At 43.6% G+C, this 12,422-nt stretch overlaps 1 protein-coding gene across 3 annotated transcripts in view; it reads left to right on the top strand.

The window, feature by feature from the left end:
- PDE8A (phosphodiesterase 8A) overlaps positions 1–12,422 on the top strand; it is a 222,922-nt gene that overhangs the window by 38,117 nt on the left and 172,383 nt on the right. The window contains exon 1 of one of the 3 annotated variants that reach the window (XM_067555751.1): positions 7,306–7,362. The exons of the other annotated variants lie outside the window; for them this stretch is intronic. The gene's annotated coding sequence lies outside the window, so the exon portion shown is untranslated. Of the gene's footprint in view, positions 1–7,305; positions 7,363–12,422 lie in introns of those variants that run through there. 3 annotated transcript variants of the gene reach the window in all.

Below are 12,422 nucleotides of genomic sequence, written 5' to 3'. Positions count from 1 at the left end.
TGCGGACTTAGGCCCCAGTCCAGCAAAATGCGTAAGTTTGTGCCTAATCTTAAGCATGTGAATAGTCTCATTGATTTCAATAAGACAGTTTAAGTGTTTAAAGTGAAGCACATTCTTAAGTGCTTTGCCATATTAGGGATTTAGTCTCCATTGGGGAAACTGAGGCAGGGGTTGCCCTTGGAACTCCTCCTGCCATCCTGTACATGTAAAATGGCCCAAGAAAGACCGAGAGCTACTTGCCAGGCAGGGACCAGTTGGGGCACCCACTCCTCAGTCAACTAGTTCCATTTTCCCAGGCCTGGACACCCCAGTGCATTCTGAGGCACAAAGTCTGAGGCAATTGGATTTAATGTGTGAAATGATGATGGCAGATTTAAAGAATACAAACAATGTAATAGCTGGTGGGGAGAATAAACACAGTGGGTGGGGGGAGGAGGATTTGCCCGCTTGGGTTCAGAATGGTGCCCATTTATTGTTCCATTCCCAAAGAGAGAAAATGAATTCAGTTTCAGCTGAACAAGTGGAACTTACTCAATTCAGTGCGCTGCTCTGTTCATGTGGCTGAGTTGCTTTCATCCTAATGCCCCAGCCTTCCATTTCACTGGTGTCCTGTCGATAACTGTGCCTCCAGGGAACATTGGCCCTCTGACTCCAGTTCCATTGCTCGTGATACTGGTATTTCATATGTATCAACCTATCTGAAAGTAAGGCCTGGCTTATCATGTAAATCCCTGATCATCCAAGGAGTTCTGTGGGAGTGGACCTTGCACTCTCATAGAGCCCTGCTAAAGTTGGTGGAGCTCTGCAGGGGCCCATCTGGACAGAGCTCTTTGAACAATTGGACCCAAATATTCTACTGCGCAGCTTTGGTCCTGCATTTTTCAATCGTTCATAACTTCAAGCCAGATTGTCTTCTCCCAGGGAATAAACCGGGGCCGGGGGGGAGAGCAGGAGAGGGGAGGAAAACTCTGCAGGGCTCCTGGGGGTGTTTCCTGTTAAGCATTCCCTGAAGGAGGAGAGGTCTGGGGAGGACACCTGAGTTTCCAGGAGCCAAGGCTTCCCAACCATGGGGAATCCTGAGATCCATGCAGAAGAAACTGCTCCCAGATCCACCGAGCAGATCCCGATTGCAGGGACAGCTCTGGTCTTTGAGCTGCTCTGCTGTTCATCTCCAGCACAGCTATTGGCTGAGCCCTATGTGCCTGGTCAGGTGCAGAGACAGACTTTTATAGCAAATGTAAAACTGATTCCAAAAGAAGATTTAAAGCTCGATTCCCTCCCTCCTGGATTTCCTAGCAGAAATGTAGGAATTGAGCACTAGTCCCTTGCTCTACCATCTGCTGCCCCAACTCTGCCTTCTCCAAATCAGCCCTCCTGCCCCCATGGAGCTCCTTCCATATGGAAGCACAGTAGAGGCCCTTCCATGGTGTTCTCTGAAGGGGGTGGCAAGGGGGGAAAACAGTCCCTTAGAAAAGCACAATCCCCCGCCATACAGACAAGGAAAGATTGGCCACAAAAGGTCTCCTACTTGTGCATACATTGTCACCTGTAGGTGATCACTAGTATACACTACAAGTGGTTGCCCCAGAGTATCTTTCATACTGCTTTTTCCCTAGGAGGGCTGCTAATTTTATAAATAATTATTTTATATTCTGTTAGCATCAAGAGGACTCAGCCAAAACTGTAGCTCCATTGTGCTAGACACTGTACGTACACATAATAAGAGACAAATCCCTGGCCCAAAGAGATTATAATCTAGACAAGAGGTGAAACAGGCAGACAGGTGTGAAGTGATTTGTCCAAGTGGCAGCAAGTCAGCATCTGAGATGGGAATAGAACACACTTCCTTTCAGTCTAATGCCTTGACCATTAGACCATGCTGCTTCCTAGGAGGAGGGAAAAAAAACCTAATTTGTGCCTAATTACATGGAATAATCCAGCTTTTCAAATTGACTTTTATATTTTAACAGCACAAAAGCCATAATGTAAACTCATCTCAAGTCAGAACCAGACCCCAACTGAGAGTTATAGGCAAACCATATTCTCCAAACAGCTTTCTAAAAAGCGAAATTATAATAATAAAGTATTTGAATGTGAATTAGTAATGTCCAAAACCATATAGAAAAGACCAGTGTTTGTCCACCAGTGAGAGAGAAGGGTGAAGAATGCACCTTCTGTAGGCTAAAGATATTACAGTTATACACAATGGTGCACAGCCCACGACAACTCAGTTGCTTAGAAATTCCCACACCACACTTCATCTGCAACAACAAATACATTGAAATATAATTTTCAAAGCTGTCTTCGTCCCAAACTTATTTTCCACCAGCACGTGCATTGCTCTCCTCCACTCTAATGAACAAGAATCATAAGATTCATAGAAATCTCTGACATTTAAAAAAAAAGTTTAAAAGAATCCCAAACACGCCACTCTTGTATGTAAACTGAATATTGCATCCTTGTGCTAAGGCATGAGAACCCCAAAGTGAAGCTGATTAGAAACTAATCAGTAAACAAAAGTGAAACTGACTAGTCTAAATTGATTGTCCACACTTAGGAAAATGCAAAAACTAAATAAACAGTTGCAGAATAAAAAGTAAATTAGATTTTTAAAATAATTTCGCTTTTAATAATTGTTTGTAACATGCATAAGGAAATCTTTAAAAAAGATACTGGGTGATATCCTGGCCCCATTGAAGTCAGTGGCATGACATATTGACATCAATAGGAGCAAGAATTTCACCCATTATTTTTATCTTAGCCATGGCACTATAAGTGTCCCAGATTGATGCCTAGCCAGCCCTGTTTTGGATCCATCATCACTGTTGTCTACTTTGATTTCCTCCAGTAAACACAGCTGGGTTTTTATCCCAAAAAATATTCAGATGTGTTTACGTTTCCCAACTTTGTTTCATGATGCATTTATAAACGGGTACAACAACCCCAAGAAAACTGGGAAGTAAGCAAAATGGGTGAGACTATTTGGGATTTGAGGCTTTAAACAAAATAAAAAATAGAGCTGATTAGGAAAAAAATAATTTTTAATGGAAAATATATTTTTGTGAAGCAATATCCCTTTGTTTAACCTGCTCTAAACATTTGTAAATTATGGAGGATTTGATCCTGCAGATTGGTGGGAACTCCTGTGATATGAGGAGCACCCTCCACTCTGTTAATGTTCATGGGAGTAAAGGAACTCAGCACCTTGCAGAAGCAAGTCCTGAGGTCCCAATCCTGCATCAGGATCTGCTAGTGCAGACCTCTCCACCCATTTGGAGTCCCTCCTGGCATCATAGATCCCTGTGCCCAAGCAGAGTTTCACTAACTAGTGAAGAAGATCCTGATGCAAGATTGGAACTAACCATAGTGCAAAGTAACTTACATCTCACAAAGTCAATTTGCAGGGATAATTTCTTCCTCCCACAACACTAGAAGATTTAAGGGGTAATCAATGCAGTGTGCCAGCATAGGAACAATGTGTTATAAAAAACTAATAGAAACAAGGACTATAGCCACAGGGGTGGGTAGGTGGGTGAAGGGAGCGAGGGTGTGTGTGTGTGTGTGTGTGTGTGTGTGTGTGTGTGTGAGAGAGAGAGAGAGAGATTTTTATCAGGGTATGTAATGTGGCATGTCAGTGGTTCTCAACAAGGGGTACGTGTACCGCTGGGGGTATGCAGAGGTCTTCCGGGGGGTACATGAACTCAGCTAGGTATTTGCCTAGTTTTACAACTGGCTACATAACAAGCCTTGCGAAGTCAGTACAAATTAAAATTTCATCTAGACAATGACTTGTTTATACTGCTTTCTGTACTAGACAGGGAAATGTAAGTACAATATTTACATTGCGATTGATTTATTTTATAACTATATGATAAAAATGAGAAAGTCAGCAATTTTTCAGTACTAGCATCCTGTGACATTTGTATTTTTATGTCTGAGTTTGTAAGCAAGTCATTTTTAAGGGAGGAGAAATTTGGGGTTCACAAGACAAATCAGACTCCTGAAAGGGGTACAGTGGTCTGGAAAGGTTGAAAACCACTGTGGCATGTAATTCTTATAGAGATGCTTATCTTTGAACTGCTGCTACAGGGTTGTATCTTTTATTTCATGTATATGTGCAGAGTACATTTAGCATGTTGAAAAAAATGTACGTCTCTCTCTCTCCAATTTTCTTTTTTTAAATAGAGTCCTTGGTGGGCAAAGCTGGTATATTTCAACTACACACCAAGCCCATTGTCTGTATATACATAGCTATAATAGATGTTTCCTAGTGCAGTGTTTCTAAATAGTTCTTATATGCCTATTTGTATATGTTGAGTCAAATACTAATAAAAACCTGAATACAAATACTGCGGGGGGGGGGGGGGGGGGGGTTTGTTTTGTTGCGTTTTTTTGGTTGGGGATTTTTGGTCCTCTGTAATATGAGAGAAATCTTTACCTCACAGTTCCGGTTATAGTTTCTATCGGAAGATGACTCCAGCTATTTGAAGTCTCTTCCCAGCTTATGGGTAGCCTCCTTTTGGGTTGTGGCAAAAGGCTGAGGACATTAACAAAACAGTTTTTAAAAACAGAAGTGGAAATCTTGCACAAGACTGGGACCTGATGCTGCATCCTTCCATTGAAAACTGTGGAAACTTACGAAAATCCAGTTAGGTTCCTTGTTACAAAGTTAAATGTAGCCTAAAAGTCTTGCTAACTATATAGGGCTGGATTGTCCCTATTGTGCCAGGGCTTGATGGAGCAGGTGGAAATGTTGTTATATGCAAATGATGCAGGTCAAGTCTTGCTTAACCTGTCACTGAAGTGGTGAAAATCCTCTCTAAGGAAAACCATCCAGCAAAACCAAGAATTCCCCAATGCTTATCTCATGGAGCTTCCTGGAAGGTATTACTTAATGGAGAGAGGAATGCCAGTATTGGGGGGCTCCCCATTTTGGGGAAACCCAGAGCAACATGTGAGCTGGTTGTTGTGGTTTAGTTTGGACTTTGTTTCACTTGTGGGGGGATTTTGTTTGGATTATTATTTTAAGTACTTTTATCATATTAACATTTGGGGCCCAGTCCAACATTCCTGAGGAACTCCTTCTGAAATCAACCCAGCATGGCTGCACATTGCAACACCTTCTGCTGGGAGTTACTCCTGCAGTTGGGGAAGTGCTGGTCCTACTAACATTAACTTCCAAGGCTTTTTGGTATGGAATTTTGTTGTGAGCCCCAGTGGCGCATGCCATGTAAGGTAGGTGCTAACATATCCACTTTAACTTCTGAGTCCTACCCCTGCAGAAGGCCTGAGGCCCAGGGCAGGGAGAAGCATGGAATAGACCTATGCTCTGCAACTCATGCAACCCTCACCCAATTTGCATTTGCTTTTGCCCGGTCTGCCAGTGAAGTGGCTGTGAGCATCAGGCCTGGAAAGAGTTCTGCCACCCGAACTCCTGATGAATAACGTCTTCCTCCACTGGGACTGCTCATGAAGTAAGTGAGTAAGGTTGGCAGAATCTGGCCCTACGGGAGATGGGTAATATTTCAGCATTAAACACAATCTAATATTCTGTGGCTCAATAGCTATTTTGTTATAGCGAGGGAAGGAAAATCAAGAGATTGCCTCTAGGCTACAGAGAGGCAGTGGTGCAGATCATTGCAATGGGCCATAGTATTGTGCCCCACTGCCTTTAAATCTGACTTTACTGGCACAAAGTTAGAGGTTATGTATATATCATGTAAGCACTACATGATGAGATTATTTTCTGTCACTGTGTGGCATAACAAGCTCTGCATGAGCTTCTTGTGTAACTGTTTCATGTAAAAGTTCGACCTGCACTGAGCAGGATTAATTAAGTAGTTTATTTTTGCCAGTTCTTTTCCTTCAATACCTGTACTTTGTCCCCAGTGAAAGCTGACTAACTCCTCTGGGATTTTCTATCTCTCCAGAAAGCAAGCACTGGTGTGCTGGGAGAAGGCCTTGTTAAGGACGTAATTCTGACAATTTTAATAAGGATGTTATGTGTTAGCACTTCTTAAAAATGTCCCCCAGGTTTCTTCCAAGTAAATATATAGAAATCTGTAGCAATATATAACCACCACCACCCTTTTTAAATGTAATCAGTTAGTCCCGTAGAGCCAGATTACAAGTGCTCAGCACCCATTGTGTCTCTTTTATGGCCAGATTCTGAGGTGCTCAGCACCCATTGCATTGAGCCCTTTGGAAAATCTGGTCGCTTCGTGTGGTGCCCAAATGGAAGCTGAGTTCTTTTGAAAATCTGCCCTTAGCTGGACGGCCAGGGTTCCTGTACCACCAGGATGCAAATACTCGTGTGAAATTTCAAATATAGAGGGCACTACTGCCATGATTATAATCTTTGTCTGATGATTAACACAAACCTTAACAAGTATATTCCCTTCTCCCTTTAAGTTCTTTAACGTTTCACAGTGAAAATAGATTGGTAGTTTCATTGGTATTTATAGAGAGCTTGACTTTTTCTGCTTCCACTGCCTTAGTCCAGTGCCACCCGCTGTTCTTTGAACTTTCCGTACATCAGAGGAATATTTAAATCTCCATCCCTCGGCCTTCCTCCTCACATGCCACCCGAACCACCGTCATGGTGTTCCTTTACACTGGGAAGAAGTGGGACCTACAAACTTTGTTGGGCCACATCATCTGGTGCAGAGCTACTGTTTTCACTGTGCCCCCAGCAGTAGAACTTGCAAGTTTCTCTGAAGAGAAACACTGCACTCTGAAGGTGCAGTGCCAGGTTCCTATGTCACCCTCCTCCCCTTTGCCAGTATAGGGGGCCTGGCCAGGAAACACCTATGCAGAACCCATATAAAGTGTCTGGATGTGCATTTTAAACAAGGGCAGATACATTTAATTTCCTTTTAAATGAAAAAGGAAAAGCACAACTTGCAATGTCTGATGTCATGGATTTTAGTCATAACGCTATTGATATTTTGGAGGGGCAGGAATTTACAAATATCGATTTAAAACACTGAAACAACTATTAAGACCCCGCTAACCTTGAACCACTTATGTGAACCTTATTGTTATTATTTATGTATTACTTGTCACAGGCTAGCTAGCCAGTGACAGCTTCAGCGGGGTCCCTGGGTGCATTTACAGCCACGAAAGTCAGGTCCGGATTAAGCAATGTGTACTCAGTGCACTCAAACAGGGTCATGACGGTGGGGTGACTAGGCCAAACTTGAACGAGTGATGTTGCAACCTGGCACATAGGGTTGCGATGCCACTCAGATTTTCCGCCTGCCCTGGATAGCATGAGGAACAACTGGCCCCCCTAGCCAGGTCCAAAGCCCACGATTGCTGACATCTGGACTGAAGGCTACTTGCCAAGCCGAAAGCACAGAGGTAGGAGCAGTCTGGGTGATGTGTACAGTTCCCATTGGCAGTGGGGCCAGAGCTCAGGGAGAGGCAAAACCCGGAGGGGCCCTCTGGCTGCATGTGGGGCAGAGCCCTCCCATCCTCACAGGGAGGATAGGGACTCCACAGGTCTGGGCCCTCTTGGAGTCCTCTATCCCCACCCTTGCTTTCCATCACCACAAGGATGGCAGCAAGCTCACAGTGGACCCACTCTGACCTTCCTCCCCATCACCTCCCTGGCTCCGTCCCCTCACCCTTTTGAATCAGGAGGCTACATCTGTCCCTGTGGCTAGCCCCCTTTAAGGGGAGTCAGAATCATCCTTGTCTGTGACATAGTAGCTATCCCTCAGCTGATCCTGATGCAGTGGTTTAATTACCATTAATGACTCCAGATGTGAAAGAGTCAGGGTAGCCTAAATAGTGCAGAACTCAGTCAGAGGTGAAGGTACGGAGTTCTCTGCTCCCTTGAAAGGGGTTGGTGAAGATAGGCTGTTGGAGTTAATCCCTGTGATAGGCTAAGAAAAGGGGCAGTGAGGCAGTCCTGTGGGTCAGTATTCAAGGGGAAGAGCAAACAGCTGGGAAGACTTAGGGAGAAGCCAGAGACCTAGGAACTAGAGAAGGGGCTATATTAACCACAGGTTACCTACAAACAGAACAAGGGACTTAATGTGGAGGTAGGAAGTGGCCCAAGGAAGCAGCAGCCCATATATATGGGAGAAGATTTAGTTGCTTAACACAGGGTTCCTGGGCCAGAACCCAGAGCCGAGGGTGAGTCTGCATTCTCCTACCACCCCAGGGCTGAGGAAGACAGGTTGAGGAGTCCTCTTAGAGGGGTTACAGGGTCTTTTGTTGGGATGTCTGGATATTTGTTACCCTGAAAGGGACCTGGATGTGATATGACTTAGCCAGAGGGCTGAGTTATGGACAGAACAGACCGAAGAGGTGGTCAACAGGAGATGTGAGGGTGAAATCACCTGCACTGTCATGATCTATACCTAGGGGGTGCTACAGCAGTGAGTACAACTGCTTTCACTTGTATTATTGCAGCAGCTAAGAGCCTCAATCATGGACCAGGATCTCATTGTGCTAGGTGCTGTACAAACATGGAACAAAAAGGCAATCCCTTGCTGCAAAACTTATTAAATGAGAACTTTAGCCACCTAAACGTTGTGTTGACTCAATTTTGCTTCCTCCTGGCAGCATATCCCTCTCTGCCAATAACCTCTTAAAATGAGAGAGAGTGTGTGAATGAAGCAGGTAACTGTGCGGTGAGGATGTTAAATGTAAAAATACTTTGTAATGGAACATTGTTTGAAATTTTACATCCTCCAAAGTCAGGAAACTCCAATTTGTTTCCCACAGCCACGATAAATTGCTCCTTTGTGCATATGTATCACTTTCTATTTCTGTTCATGGCAATCACTTTTTTCTGTTTTAAAGGTAGCCTTGAAAGAGTTGGCAATGGTATTTAGTTTAGTTGTGTAATCCTATCACTGCAGGTTAACCCATCATATACATTATTCTGAATTTACCTTTTTAAAACCATGTCATGCAATTAAAAAGCAAATTGCCACTTACCTGAGCCTCTGTGGGAAGGTGAGATAAGTGCCCTGAAATCAGCAAGGAATATGATATACCTTAATGTGCATGCACAGTTTGTTAATTTCACTGGCTAAATTCCATAGCATTTTTCATGTGTACCCCAATAGCAGTAAACAATAAATGATTCCGGGGTGCCAGTAACTGTAGTCCCCTCATCTGTTTACAACACTGTTAAAAGTGTAACTGGTCTAATCCTTTGAACAATCCAGGTTTTAACCTGGTTGCCAGCATATGGATAGCGTCCTGTTTCTGCTGTGACTTTCCCTGTGTTTATAACAGGAACTGCCGACACAGTTGCAGCACAAGGAATTCCTCACTGAGGATTCGGACTGCCAAGTCTGAATTAGAAATAGGCTTGGAAGGTTCAGACTTTTATCAGTAAATATCTATTTCTCTGCACACCTGCAAACCTGTGAAAGAATATTGCCATTGATAATCGTAACGTGCAGATAGGCAAAGACAAATGCTGGTTGAGAATTTTAGAGATTGATTTAAGGATATTTACTTTGTAAATTTGGATAATTTGTGTTTTAACGGTTACATCATGAATCTCAATGTCATTAAATAATCATTGGGTGACATCCCTCCCCTAATCTCCCACAACTGTGAAAATTTGGTGATTAAAAATTGGAAAAAATACTTTAAAAATAAACATGGAAATTATACATTGAAATGATAAAGAAATAAAACTCTGATTCTGCCAAGCATCACTATAAAGCAATATCAGATCACCAAGAGCCCCGCTTTGTGAGGTGCTAGGTGCTCCACTCTCATTGGAAGCCCAGCACCTCACCCTGGGAGGAGGCTTGAGCCTAGAGTAAATCCCTGGTAGAAGTAGCTGCTCCTTTGCTTCTTTTCAGTGCTTCACAGCTCAGCCCCTCTCACGTCTTAGCCATGCTGCAGCCAGTTTCTGCAGGCTCCTCTTTCTGCCTAAGCCTCAATCCAGGCATAATTTGCTGCTTTCTGTACCCAGCCCAGTGAGGCATTGCTGTGGTTGGAGTTGCCCTAGCCTCAGTGGTCAAAGTATGCTGAAACAGGAGGGGGAGCTCTCACCACGCCAGCCAAAGAGGAGAGGGCTGTGTGCCGGAGTACTGCTTAGCTCAGTCACGGAGAGAAAAGGGAGCTCCTCTCTGCTCTGAGCAAAGGAGGGGGAGCTCCTGAACTTCTGCATAACACCCTCGGGATGAAGGAGTGAATGTGCTTCCTCCATGACCCTTGAAGGAGATGGGAATTGCAAGCATGCGTAAATATTGGGATTAAAGGGATGAGCCTTCCTAGCCAACACTGCCTGGGTTTTTAAGAAACACCCAAATTTATTTTTAAGTCTGTCCACACTAAGGCTGAAAACCACCTTTGAGTTCTGTTCTTCCCAAACCAGACTGATGTGGAATTCTTGATGATGATTTTGGCTAACATGGCTGTATATTACAAAGCCCTGTTAACCACGGGAGCACAAAACTGTGCTAACTACAACTATATTTAAAAATACTTGCCACACACTGTTCTGCTTAATATGACAGAACGTTACTTGATAACCAGTTTTACGACATAGTTATAGCTAGCATGGCTTGGAGGAATGGTGCCAATGTGGACAGAGATGTGGTTACCGCCTCCATGTCATCTCTGATCAGAAGACTGACTTCACACGCATCCTGAGATAGCTATAAAAATAGCTCCCCATCACACTTTTATATAATCTTGCCCCCTCCACCTAATCTGAACATGTTTTCTCCTTATCCCTTGCCCAAGCTGTCCTCTTCTTTTACAGTTCTTCTGTGGCTCTTCCTGCTGCTGTGCTCCATGTGTTGACAGCTGTGAAAGGAAATTAACAAGAATCATGATTTGTGAGCGCTATGCCATGGCACTGGAGAGGTCAGGATTCTTGTAAATTTCTCTTTATAGCTGTCAGCACATGGAGCAAAGTGAGTCTAGTGGCAGAGAGAGTAACTTCCCTGCCGGCAGCTAGAGTATCTGGAATAAAATGTGAATAATCATATCAATCACAATGGATTTACCTAGGCCAGGTCTACATTTACTTGGAAATTCAGCAGCAATCGTTGGGAGTTACACAAGCTACGCAGAGTAGTTTGCGTAACTCCAGTCAACTTTGTAACTCCTCTCCTATGCGGTGTCTTCACTGCACTGCGCCTATGGGAAATGCATTCCTATCGACGCAGCGCTATGCCACTTGAAGGGGTGGTTTCATTGCGTCAACTTCTGGATCAATCGAGCAGGTCTTCACTGACCACTCAGTCGATCCAGATAGATTGATCTGATGGCGGCGAATTTGCCGCCGTCAGTGAAGACATACCCTTAGTAAAGCCTGACTCCACTGAAAGAAATACCTGACCTGAAACATTACGTGGAACTTTTTTTAAAATAAGGACAACACTTGCTCGACTGTCTCTGGATTATCTTGTCGATGGTAGGATACACCTCTCCTGGTACAAAACCCATATAATGAAATGGCCCAGTTTCTGATACCCAACATGAATAAGGGTAGTGCCTTATTCCACAAGAAATCCCAGAGTCAATGGGACTATATGAGTAAGAAGCTACTAAGTGAGAGTAAGCATATAAGAATCTGGCCCAAAGTTAGGAAATTCACCTCAGAAAACGGTAACTGGTTAATAAGTATTCAGTTAGGGCCTAATCCTGCCACCATGTAGGGTGGGATTTTCAGAGTGCCTAAGTGACTTGGATGCACAAGTCCCAATGAAAGTAAATGGGAGTGGTGCTCCTATGATCACAGGAATTTGCTACCCAGCATGAGTAAGGTTGGAAGAATCTGGCCCTTCATCAGCAACTTCAGCAACTGGTGAGGGCTGTCTGTCCCCAAGGCACTCAGTCCTTAAAAGTCGTTTTGGAAACCTTTTGAATTTCTAATGCTGACATGTTGCCAACGTTCATTTCTACTGCCACGAGGCTGAGAGTGTCTCTGATTCCTTTCTGTCCCACTTTAATTATGCATCTCCCCAAGTTGGCACAAGGTAACCTAAGGATCCTGTTTGTCTAAATTGACTTACAGTAATCAGGTAACCCAACATAATGATGCATATATAAAATTCTTTTTTATAAACATTAAAGGAACAGAAATAATGTGGCCAAAAAAGGATAAATCCAAACCAGCTGAATAACATATAAAATGTAACCCTAGCTTTCTAGGCCAGAGGGTCTCAAATTGCGGTGTATGTAGCCCAGATGGTACTTGGACCACAAACAGAGTATGGAGGTTGATTAACTGGGAGGGGGAGGGAAAGTCTTTCATAATTAGCTCCGTAAATCAAAACATGCCCAAAGGACAGGCATGTAAGGGGGTTCCGCACTCTGAATTAAATATAGGTTGAGATAAATTCAGTAGGAGGAGAGCTGGGGAAACTCACCAGCAGGAACAGAGAATGAATCCTCCACGATCATAACTTCCCATTTGACAGCTGCTTTTGAAA

The sequence above is a fragment of the Emydura macquarii genome, unplaced genomic scaffold (assembly GCF_026122565.2).
Source record: "Emydura macquarii macquarii isolate MOO-44397 ecotype Brisbane River unplaced genomic scaffold, CSIRO-AGI_Emac_v2 contig_1644, whole genome shotgun sequence".
In the NCBI taxonomy this organism is placed as follows: Eukaryota; Metazoa; Chordata; order Testudines; family Chelidae; genus Emydura; species Emydura macquarii.
This window is presented reverse-complemented; position numbering and strand designations above follow the sequence as displayed.